Source organism: Homalodisca vitripennis, chromosome 2, assembly GCF_021130785.1.
Source record: "Homalodisca vitripennis isolate AUS2020 chromosome 2, UT_GWSS_2.1, whole genome shotgun sequence".
Classification (NCBI taxonomy): domain Eukaryota; kingdom Metazoa; phylum Arthropoda; class Insecta; order Hemiptera; family Cicadellidae; genus Homalodisca; species Homalodisca vitripennis.
In genome coordinates this window covers 204097457-204109234 of record NC_060208.1, presented here as the reverse complement: position 1 = coordinate 204109234, position 11778 = coordinate 204097457, and the positions used below count along the sequence as shown (strand labels likewise).

Genomic DNA, 11778 nt, shown 5'->3' with positions numbered 1-11778 from the left:
AAATTTCATGTTCCTTAAATGAAGTTTTATGCAAGTCGGAATTCTGTCTCCCGCTTGTACACAGTAAAAAAGTTGGGTGTTATAATTTCCACATAGCTGACCTGCCACACCATTTCATAACAAGTGTGCAAACACTATTCCCCTACGGGCGAGACGGAATTCTGTCTTCCGCTTGTATAAGAGTATAAAAAGTTACTCTGTACAAGCGGAAGACAGAATTCCGTCTCACCCGTAGAGGAATAGTGTTTGCACACTTGTTATGAAATGGTGTGGCAGGTCAGCTAAGTATGATTCAATTCAGACCTGAATTAATTTTAAGTTAACAAAAAATATTTTATACCATATTATGATTGTACTAATCTCATCAATAACTTGAGGTTAACAATCATTAAAAAAGAATTATCATTCTTATATCTAGTTTTATCAGATGTACACTATCTGTATAAAATTCCAATTAGAAAGAAAATGAAAACTACAATTATTTTAGGTAATATATTTAAACTAGCAGATACCCACGGCTTTGTTTAGCACCTGTATGCTTTGTTTGTAGCACTTGTGATGCAAGTGAATTATATTTGCGACCCCAACGTTGAGTTTACCTTCCTACCACAAACAAAAAAATATGTTTAAAGGTGTATATTTATGGCCATTGTAATTTACTCCTGTTTTATTATCTTCTTCAAAGTTGATTTTTCATTTTTCCTGCCCAAGAAAATATATATACATACACAGCTCTGAGAAGCTTGCTTCTGTCAAAAGACAACTAAGATGGGTTTCATAACAGTCTTAAATGTATAGTAAAAGTTATGCTACTTTGTGTTTTTATATCTGCACTGCTAGCAGTTACCTGCTGCTTTGGAAGCAATTTTGTGCATGTGTATGACCATTGCTAGTTCGAGTGAATTGTATTTCCAATGCCAATATTGAGTTTGCCTTGTTGTCATGATCGAGAAAATACTCTAAAAGTGTTTATTTATGGCCATTGTAATTTACTTCATCCTTAGTATTTTTGTTCCATAGTTGATTTTGTCTTGTTCCTGATCAAGTAAATATATATGAGATCAGAGAAGCTATTTCTGTCAAAAGACAACTATGATAGGTTTTTAACTCTCTTTAAATTTGTAGTAAAAATTAGATAGTAAGTTTGTCTTTTATATCTAATACTTGATAAAAATGTTTTAAAAATATTTTTGAACATTTAGAGCTGGAATCGGTACTTCAGTTTTAAAAGCATAGTCCAGCTAACTTTCATCCACTATAGTTATTGCCGACTGCTTTGAGGGGAGTCTTCAGAGTCAAATTCTGACCATCTTATGTTTTAAAACATTTTCTAAGGTAGAAAATAACGGTAGATGGGTACTTATGGAATTGCTGAAATCTAATAACAGCATGAAAACTAATGATTACTCCTCAGAGAATTTATTCACTATAAATGTAAAAAAATTGAAAATAGTGGTTAAATTAATTAAACATATGGTTCTGATATCATAAAACAATGTTTACACATAACAGTTGATTACATTTGACAGGCTCTTTCAAGTAATATTTCACAACTTAAAGAGGTCCAAGATGTGATTTTTCGCTTACGGACCAGTGGGGCATAGCCTGGAGGAAGTTTCGAAATAAAAATAGGCACTTTCGCATTTATAATATTAGGACTAGGATATACAATGATATTTAAAATACAGGAAATTGATGAAACATATGAGCTCCTATAATTAAATGGAGATTTTCACACGTGTCAAGGATCCATTTTCAACCTGATGAAGTTTTTTTTTTTTTTTTTTTTTTTTTTTTATTTTATTTTTCCTTCTGAGGGAAGAGGACACTTTGTCCCCGCACTTAGTCCTAAAAGGACCTTTGCGCCTCCCTTACTTTTATTTGTGCCCTCAAAAACCGAGGCTTTTGCAAAAACCAATCAGATTTAAGGGCTCCTGTTCTCTGATGTCCTTGGGGCTGAGGAGATATGCTCCCAAGTATCTTTTCCTAGTCTCTACGATGGCAGGACAATCCAACCAAATGTGCTCTGGTGACTCCTCCTCCTCTCCACAGAGTCTACATTCGCTGCTCCTACTAAGGCCTACCTTCACAAGGTGCTTCCTCAGAGGGCCATGTCCTGTCAACATTCCTAATATCAGTCTTATATCCTCCTTATTCTGGTCTAGGAGAGCTGTCCACCCTTTTGCATAAGGAGAGATAAACATTTTGGATATTCTTAAACCCGAGGCTCTGCTCCAATTCTTGTATCTTGTCCTCTTTTCCCAATCTTTAACCAGAGCTTTAATGCTGGAGAAGGATATTCCACAACCTGGCTCAGGCCCCACCAATATGGATTCTGCTCCCTTTTTGGCGAGGATGTCCGCTTTTTCGTTTCCATGAATTCCTTCATGACCCGGCACCCACCTGATGAAGTTAATACCGGTCAGTGCTATACCAATCGTAAAATTATACACTGAAATAATTAGTATTTAAAAAAGTTTATTTATTGTTATAAACAAATGAGAACACAATTCTTGACTTCAATAGGGTTTAAATATTCAAAATATATCTAAGGATATCTAAATAAACACTCATAAATAATTTTAATAACATAAACAAAGACAGCTGTCTTGAGGTATATTAAGCAACAGTTGTGGGGGGGGGGGGGGTGAACTACCAGGCAACAAACAGGTTGAGTCCAAGACCTCTCCACCAGGGAGAAATACTAAATCAACTGGTGTCTGATACACCATAGTGTGCAACTGTTTGTTTATTGAAAAATAAATACTTCTACAACTTTACTGTAGAAAATGTTTGTTTCTTTGTGTACATAGAGTGTACTATCTTGAATAATATTGAGTCAAAATGTTTTGAAGTCAGGTCTGAAGACGTTAAGAGTTCTCTGGTTACTTAAAATTAGCCTTTTTGATGTAGATAAGTGTTCCAACCGTCTTTAATTACTGCCTCACTACAGTAGTCAGTGTGTTGTCTTGCTTTTTATCAATTATAAATGAAAATGATTATTACAAGACTTTAATGTTCTTTTATTTATAAAACTATAAGTGGCATTAATTTGTAGTAGATCCAAAATGTATTACAACTACTGTATTATTTTGCTCGCTTCAATACAAAATTTGAATAACATACTTTCATTTGTTGAATATAAGCCCTATTTAAAAAAAATGCAATATTAAATATTACTTCAATGTACAACGTAACGTTTTTATTGTGTATATACGAGTAGATACACTATAACTTGAACCAACCACAATTTAAAATTACTTTTATTAAAAACAGTTCATAATTACTCTACACATTATTAAAAAGTGTGATAACTTTTAACATGTTGAGTGCGAAAATGCTTACCACATTGCATACCTAAATGGCTGACACATCTTTATTGGTTACTCAATATTCCTAAAATGTCATCAGAAGACATTTATGCATCATTTTGGTCAAAATCATTTATGTAATTTACGGTACGTTAAATAATGTACAGTACTCCAGCCTGAGGCTGTCTTCATTGAAATAGTTCACACAATACTTGACTAGTTCATACACAATTTAAATATAAAATGAAAAACACTATTTTCCTCTACCGCTTACAAGGGTAGTCAGCCATCATCCGATCGACCCCCTTCATGGGAGCTTTGTAATGTTGGTTGCTCGTACACCACCACTCACTATTTTAATTAACGTAGTCCACATTCAGTGTGTTAATAAGACATTACTCATTACTGGTCACCAACTTGACACACTCCTTCTTACTAGTTACACATCAGATCAAACATTACTTCACTGTGTCGCTTAAAAAATACATCATCTGGATCCTCTTAGTATAAATATTTGTATATCCCTAAACTGCCATTTTCAACCAATACTGCTTATGAATGACCTTTGCTGTGAACCCACTAAAAACTAGATAGGTGATCAAAATGTCCTATAGTTCCTCAAATTTTACAAGCAAATGAAACTAATCTTATAGGACTTTAACTTGATAACCAACTGTTATGGAATACTTATTTAGATGAACTTTGTAAGAAGCTATAAGCACAGCAGTACATATAATTAAAAGGATAAAGCATATAACTAATACAAATACAACTAAAATAGCCAACTTTTTAATTTTGAGTTTAATGTAAGGTATGGATTATTACCTTGGGTTGAAACATCTACCACTAATCTTAATTCTTAAGTCTTTCTGTTCACACTGGGCCAAAACAGTGCTTAACAATTAACTTCTTGAAGTATTATGTCCTCGCTGCGGAAGACTAAAGATGTTGAAGATCTGTTGACTGAAGATGGCTCTTCTCTTAAGGCCATTGAAGTCTGTAACTGCATCACATTCCAAACACTGCATTAAGAGGAAGGTGAACTGGAGTTAAAACTCAACATTCACATTAAAATAACCCTTCCCACCATGGTATGTTGTGTGTGTATCTCTGTTGCTCCACCATTCATAAAGATTGTAGTGCACTCAATTGTGCACCTGATGAGACAATGTAAACGCCAATCAAGCTAGATTACACTATAATTTATATTTGGAATCTAGGTGTCTCTGATGTCAAAACGATGTAATTGTTCTTTTTAGCTTCTTCGCCTTGGACTTTCTTTTATCTCTTCAAACGAACATGGCTCCAGATTCCAGAAGTCGAGTCTGTAACAGCATCATATTCCAGACCTACATTAAGAGGAAGGTGAACTGGAGTTAAACTCAACATTCATAAGTTAATTAAGTAGAATCAACAATGTAACCGTTTGTTGGGTTCCTGGTCATGAGGGGATTCTTGTGAACGAAAGAGCTGATGCCCTGGCCAACCAGGGCTCAGCGACAATTATGATGGGCCCTCAACCGTTCTGCGGTGTTCCAAGGTGTAAATCCTCTAGGGTTGTCTCGAAATGGATTCGCGCGGAGCATGAGAGAAGGTGGAGGTTGCATCCGGGTTTGAGAATGAGTAGAATGGTATTACAGTCACCTTCCTCCAGGGTGGCTTCGGACCTTCTCTCATTAAACAGATCAATGTCTTCTAAGGTTATTGGTCTCATTACGGGGCATGGTCACCTGAGGAAGCATCTTCACAGAGTCGGCATCCTTCAGGAGGATCCGCTCTGTAGAAGGTGTAATGAGCAGGAGGAGACTGCTGAGCACCTGCTCTTTGATTGCCCTGCAATAGCAAGAGAGCGGTATGCCATCCTTGGTAGTTTGGACAGGGGTGGTGAATTTTCCCAGGAGGACTTGATAGGTTGTTTTTGGCGGTTTGTGGAACTGCTGAAGTTGTAGACTGGTGGGCCTCATGGTGTGTTTCCGGGGTGCGAAAAAAGCCCTTGAGGCTTGTGCATGGCAGTAGGCCGCTCCAAGGGGGAAAAAAAGCAATGTTTCAACACACTATGAACCATAATACTTTGATATTATCTACTACCACTAACTTGAGTAGAGTCATAACACAACTCTCTGAACACTTCCTCACAGCCCTAGCTCTCCCTGTAGTGCAGGCCAGCAAGCTACACAACCTATCAGGTGACATTAAGGAGTAAACCAGCAGGTCATTTAGTAGAGGCTAAATTATCTGGCTGCTTGAACATCCTTACCTTAGGAGAGTTTCTAAAATGTATTTTCCCCTGAATGAAACAATAATCTGACATCTTGTGTACATTATTTTATATAACTAGGAATGTGTATGTAATTGACGCTATTGCATTTATTGAAGCTGGTCAATGAAGAATCTGAATAATTTAATTATAGGATTTGATACTTTTCTTCCACTATAGAGTAATATCATAATTTATCAATGTCATATCATTGTAACAGGTCTTAATTATCCATATATTATGTATTAACTCTATTTTTTAAATAGGCACCTGTGCTTAAATTTTTTTTTAATTCAATGAACATTGAGTATTTTTACCATGGTTATGAAACATATTTCCCAGAGATACCCCTGAGCTCTGTAGGTGGGACCTAAAACTTGTCTCCCACATAACCATTTTTTTTATGTATTACCAAAAAAATTTAATTTACTTGTTTGCAATAGATACATGAAAAAATCATATATTTTCATAACATCCAGATCTTATTCACAGGATTAAATTGTATTGTTTAGAAAGTAGATTTAGTGTTTGATTGTAAGCTGTGAATTTTGTTGCTGATTGTTTAGTGCCTCAACACTCTAATTGGACCCTCTGATATTCTTGTTATTTATCAATGACAAAATCTAGCCCGAACTATGACACCTAGTTTTATGCTGGAAATATTAAATCTCGCTCTACCGATCGCTAGAGTTGCATACCGTTTATCTGTGCAATCAGCTATTGATTATGCCGCAGGATAAGCTGAAATTACCACATGCCCCCTGAACCCTGAAATGAAATTCATGTGAACAATGTATACCTAGAGTCAAACACTTAATGAATTGTTTTGCTGAAATGGGAGTTTTACACGAAATGAGGAGTTAAAAAGTCAGCTGGTCCTAGCAGTTTCTGGAAGTCACAGAACAGAGTAAAATCGGTGATGAGTACAAATTACCTTCAATGATAATTTTATGCTACAGAAGTAATAATATATACAGATAGCTTCATTTACAAAACATAGGAAATAGTTTCAAGTCATCGTGGTCACTGTTGGCCTTTTTTCAGTGACAAAAACTCCTCTCACTCTTTCAAGTACTTACATAGAGTTTTTTTTTAACTTTCTTTAAAAATAATCCTTATCTTTTTGCAGAAAATACCTTTAACCATTAGTGCAACACCCGTCACAAGGGCAATTTTGTCTACCCAATTCATAGACTAACACGTTGAAAAGGGCAAGCAATCATCAGCAATGTAACACACTGTCTTGGCGCCTGAAAAATATATCCATCTCAAAACAGTTTGTAAAAGAAATTAACATTATTTTGCTAGAGAGATGCCCATACACTTTACAAGAATTCCCGTTAGGTTGTACCAATATGTTAATAATTATGTTAAGTGACTTTATTTGATTCTTATTATTTTAATATGTGACTTACTCATGTAACATTTTGTTATTGTTTTTTTTTTTTTTTATTTGAAGTTTATTTTTGACGATGGAAGGACTGTGATGTGAAGGAAACAGGATTTTTCCGGACATTTGCCATCGTTCAGTGAAACAAAAAATCAGTAACACTATGTTGTATTGTATGTACAGTATGTATTAGGTTAGTTATTTACCTGAAGAAGAGATCAGATTGCAGATCTCGAAACGTGGTGTTACTGATTTTTTGTTTCACTGAACGATGGCAAAAGTCGAAGTGAAGGAAATGTCTTCCACCAGTTGATATTGGACGGTTTATTGATGGTTATAAAATAGAAAGTTACACAGGTGCTGAAACTATAGAAGTGAGACTCTGAAGGGAACTGATGACCCCTGTGGGTCCTTACACCACAGTTTCTCAGACAGAAGTCACAGCTATTATGAAATTTGCTCATTAGAATCTTTGCTGCGGTATAGAAATAAGACGATCAGCCTTTTCATAGATAACTAGGCAGCTTTGAAGATGTTAGACTTTTTTTCAAGTCCAAACTTGTCTGGGTTTGTTATCAGGTAGTTTTTATTTTTTGGCAGAATCATACATTTTAGTTTGTTGCTCTCCTTGTCACGACGGGATCTTTAGGAACGAAAAAGGCGATGCCATGGTTTATCTGGGTTTAGCATCTAACATTATCCGACCTCAACATTTTGTGGAATTCCTAGATATGAATTCTTTAGGGATAAGCTACAATCTCCAACTTCCTTATGAAGATATGAGAAGGTGGAGATTGTATCCGGATCCAACTATGAATAGGCTGGTTCTGCAATTACCCACCCCGAGGGTTAGTGTCTGATCTTCTCTTTGTAGATTGTTGTCTTCTCAAGTTGTGGGTCAGATTACGAAACATGACACTTAAGGAAGCATCTTTACAGAGTTGGTATTTTTCTAGAGGGTCCACATTATAGATAATGTCATGAGTAGGAGGAAACTGCTGAACACCTTCACTTCTATCCACTGTCTGTTTCACTGAACACTACTTTAACGTTGCTGAGTATTGCCCTTCAATATCAAGAGAATTTTATGCAGTCTTACGAACTCTAGACAAGAGTATTTCCCTAAGAGCGCCTGATTGGTTGTTTTTAGCCATATTTACAGTCATGATATCTAGGCAACCCAGATCATCTTGACGCTCTTGCTACGCCTCATGGCAACCATAGGTCTCAAAGTCTCACCTCAGCAGATTTTAGAAAAAAAAAAAAACTGGCAAGAGCCACAATTGATGTGTACCTTCAAAAGCATCAGTTCGTTTTCCAGTTCAACAAAGGCTTTCAAAGAATTGAAAGTGTGAGCACAGTTTACTACACTGTGGTATGAGTATGATAAATCAGCATAAAGTTTTGTAGTAATATGTACTGCGTTAGTGCATCATCTTCTCTGTTCGTATTTCCTTTAAAAGGCGGAATTACAAGTCTTGCACTTTTAAAATTCCTTATTAATGAAAGAATTCATCGATTGTTATAGTTCTTTATTGGGGATCTAGAAACTTAGACACTGTTATGCGGGCAGCCAAAAGGAATTAGCAGTCAAAATTCGAAGAAGATACTAATTAACAACAAGAAACCGAAAGGGAGAAGGAATACTTCTTAGATATAAAAAGTTAATTTATAAGTATTAAATGTTATGAAACAGTTCCGGGTTTACAGCTCTGTTTAATTCTGTTTAATTTGACTGTAAACTCTATTATTACTGTAAACTATTATTACTTGTATCTTTTGATGTCAAAATTACTAAAAGTATCTTCCTCTATGAAAGAATATGGGTTGACATATAAATGGGCGTATTCAAAAGTAAAACTTTAGAATTCATTTGTCAAACCAATACTATTAAATTACTCATGTTTTGAACGCAAGGACAAATTCACACTCCATTAAATTGTTTTGAGTAATCAATATATTAAAAGTGTATTTTAATTGTGGACAATAATAATTCAACAACGTTACAATTATCAAAATGCATTTATTGAATCCAGTAGTGGTCACGTGATGTATGCGTAATGTTTCTCTAAAAGTTGATGATTGTATTTATGTTGGGCGGTTTCGTGATTAATTGAGTTGGTCGTGAGGATTTTAGGAGTTCTTTGATAATTGGTAAGTCATAATCTTCGTTACGGTTACACCCTTATATTTTAAAATGTGTCATGATACGAAAACGTTACTTTGCATTCATTGATTATTTTGTTGTTATTACCAGCGAAGTCTGGTAATGTATTTGGAACAAACAAACATTCTGCTATATTATTATTATCAATTAAAGTAACAGAACATCATCACTTATAATTAATTACCAACGTGACTTTTAGACTTAGGTAATAGAAACCCCACTTATTTTATAACCTGTTCACAAGGAGCAGTAAAATCCTTAAGTTTGTGTAACCTACTGATATCATTTTCAAGGAATGAAGGATCCTTCTAAAGAGCAGAACCTAAAATTTTGTCAGGATTCTTATAACTATTTAACAAATTGTCGTTGTAACATGTAAAATATGTTTTGAGATTTTAGTAGTACTGTTATATTTATAAACTTAAAAGTTAGGTATATGCTGCCTGTTTTGAGTGTGAAAAAGTATTAGATATGAGATCCTAAGTTCATTTTATGACAGAATTAGGCTATGGACTTTTTTATCAAATCTAAGCCACATGTAACCTTGGGTAATATCACTTAATACTATTAATAACATTTCATTTGACAAATAGGGTATTTCATATAATGTATAGGAAATTAAAAAATTTCCTACCTTTTATTTTCCTATCATTATGAGTGACAGTATCATTGATATCGATACTAGGCCTATGTACTATAAAAAATGCATGGATTACCAATATTGACAATGTCAATGATTCGTTTGTCAGCAATACATTTTTAATATTGTGTTATTTCAGCAATTAATTACGATTTTCTATAGGATCTAAACTAACGATGTTCAAAATTCTGTATATAGGTTTTGTTCTTCTTTGGCCTATAATTGTTAGGCTACCATTTTTTCTTCTAATTTAGCCGATATAGTGGTAAAATGTAGGGTTGTTAATGTTAATATTGTACCATTATTAGGCATAATTACATGGTGTATGTAAACAAAGGTCAATAATTTACTTTACCAATGTTAGTACCTAAAATGATTAAAACCACTTGTAATATTTCCTAGGTTAGAATACTTTATTTCCATACCAAAGTTTTAGGTCCTCACAAACTATTACACAAAAATTAATATATTTAAGAATAGTTTAACCGAGGACATGATTAGATGGATTTGTAATTATTTAATAGTCCGTGTAATGTTTTATTGACCTCTAAAAAGTTTCTAATCAGTTACTAGAATTTTTATTTTTAGGCTCTTTTAAGCAGCTTTAATCTGCCTGTCGTACTTATGGGCTAATGGCCTACAGTTTAACTTTAGAAGTGGCAGGTGCCGGATATACGGCACGGTCAGTCGTGAAAGTAGCTGCACCGGAAATCTGGCCCCATTACGTTGTGTCGCATTTAGTAATTTTTGAAGGGGTAAATATTATATTATTGTGATAAAAATCATATATTTACAAAGGGGAAGAGTCATACTTCATATTAATAACGTTTTTTATTAGATTTTATTTTTAGATTACTCTATGGGTATAAAAAACAGTTGGCAGCAGACATTGTACAGCTCTGACTGCCGGTAGTTATTGCACAACCTTTTGTTGACCTTCTTTTGTTGTTCCAAGTGCATAGATTGGAGTTTATTTTAGCTAGTTATTAATAATAAGATAAATAACAATTTATAACACATTTTTGTAAATAATTTGTGATAAAATCAGCAAAAACTTTAGAGATAGATCAAGTGACGATCAAACTTGCATCAATGATTTTGTATTTTATTTTGAGTTGATTTATAATCAAAATGATTCATAAGAATTGTTTAATATTTTTGAAAACATTATAATTTAACATGTATATAATGGTTTTATGTCTATTCCCTATGCATTAAAAATAAGTGCGTTGGTACATTTCTGTAAATATACATTAAAAGTGTAGACATGTATTTTAAAAGTCATATAAACTATATATTTATGAAATCACCAACAAAGTCTAGATAAAATGTATATATTAGAAATGTTTTTTTATGCGCTTGAAGAAAGGTACAGAATGGAATCCGAGGATAAAATTTTAATTTTTTAAAATTGTTTTTGGTGTGTCAAAAGTTTATTGTACCAAAACTTTTTGTTGTGTATATATTATATTTTTCTGTGTTCTTTTATGAAAAAAATGATGTATAATTTATTGTTTGGAGCATGAGTTGAGGTTGTAATAAGTTTTAGAAAATACCCTAATAGTTGGCTTAAAACACCCTGCCACTAAAGAGGGTTTACACTGCCACCTCTAGGTTTAATGTTCCTATCGATCAGAATAAGGGGAGGGGGGGGAGTTGATACAGAACAAGGTCGATGGTACTTATCATTAGTGTTATGGTCACAGACAGGATATTTTAACCCGCTCTTCTCTAATTCAGATCCAAATTCAGACATGTTTGACCGCTTAGCCATTGCTATTCCCTAATAATGTTACTGATAGGTACTATACCTAGAGGGATTGTTTTGTTCATTGCCATCAGCGCAAGTGAACACCAAAGATGCAGACAGTCCTTGCTGATGATCTGGAGGTGTTAGTGTCCATTTAACTACTAGTTCATTTTTCTTAAGTTAAACAAATACTTTTTAGAGCTTTCTACTGTAACTGCTAGCAGTGCAGATACAAGAGACAATGTAGTCTAACTTTTAAATTT

At 34.2% G+C, this 11778-nt stretch overlaps 1 protein-coding gene across 5 annotated transcripts in view; it reads left to right on the top strand.

The window, feature by feature from the left end:
* The first annotated feature begins 8964 nt into the window (after positions 1-8964).
* Positions 8965-11778, top strand: part of LOC124355296 (neuroglian) — a 79483-nt gene continuing 76669 nt past the window's right edge. For all 5 annotated transcript variants that reach the window (XM_046806373.1, XM_046806372.1, XM_046806371.1 and 2 more), the window contains exon 1: positions 8965-9112. The gene's annotated coding sequence lies outside the window, so the exon portion shown is untranslated. The remainder of the gene's footprint in view (positions 9113-11778) is intronic.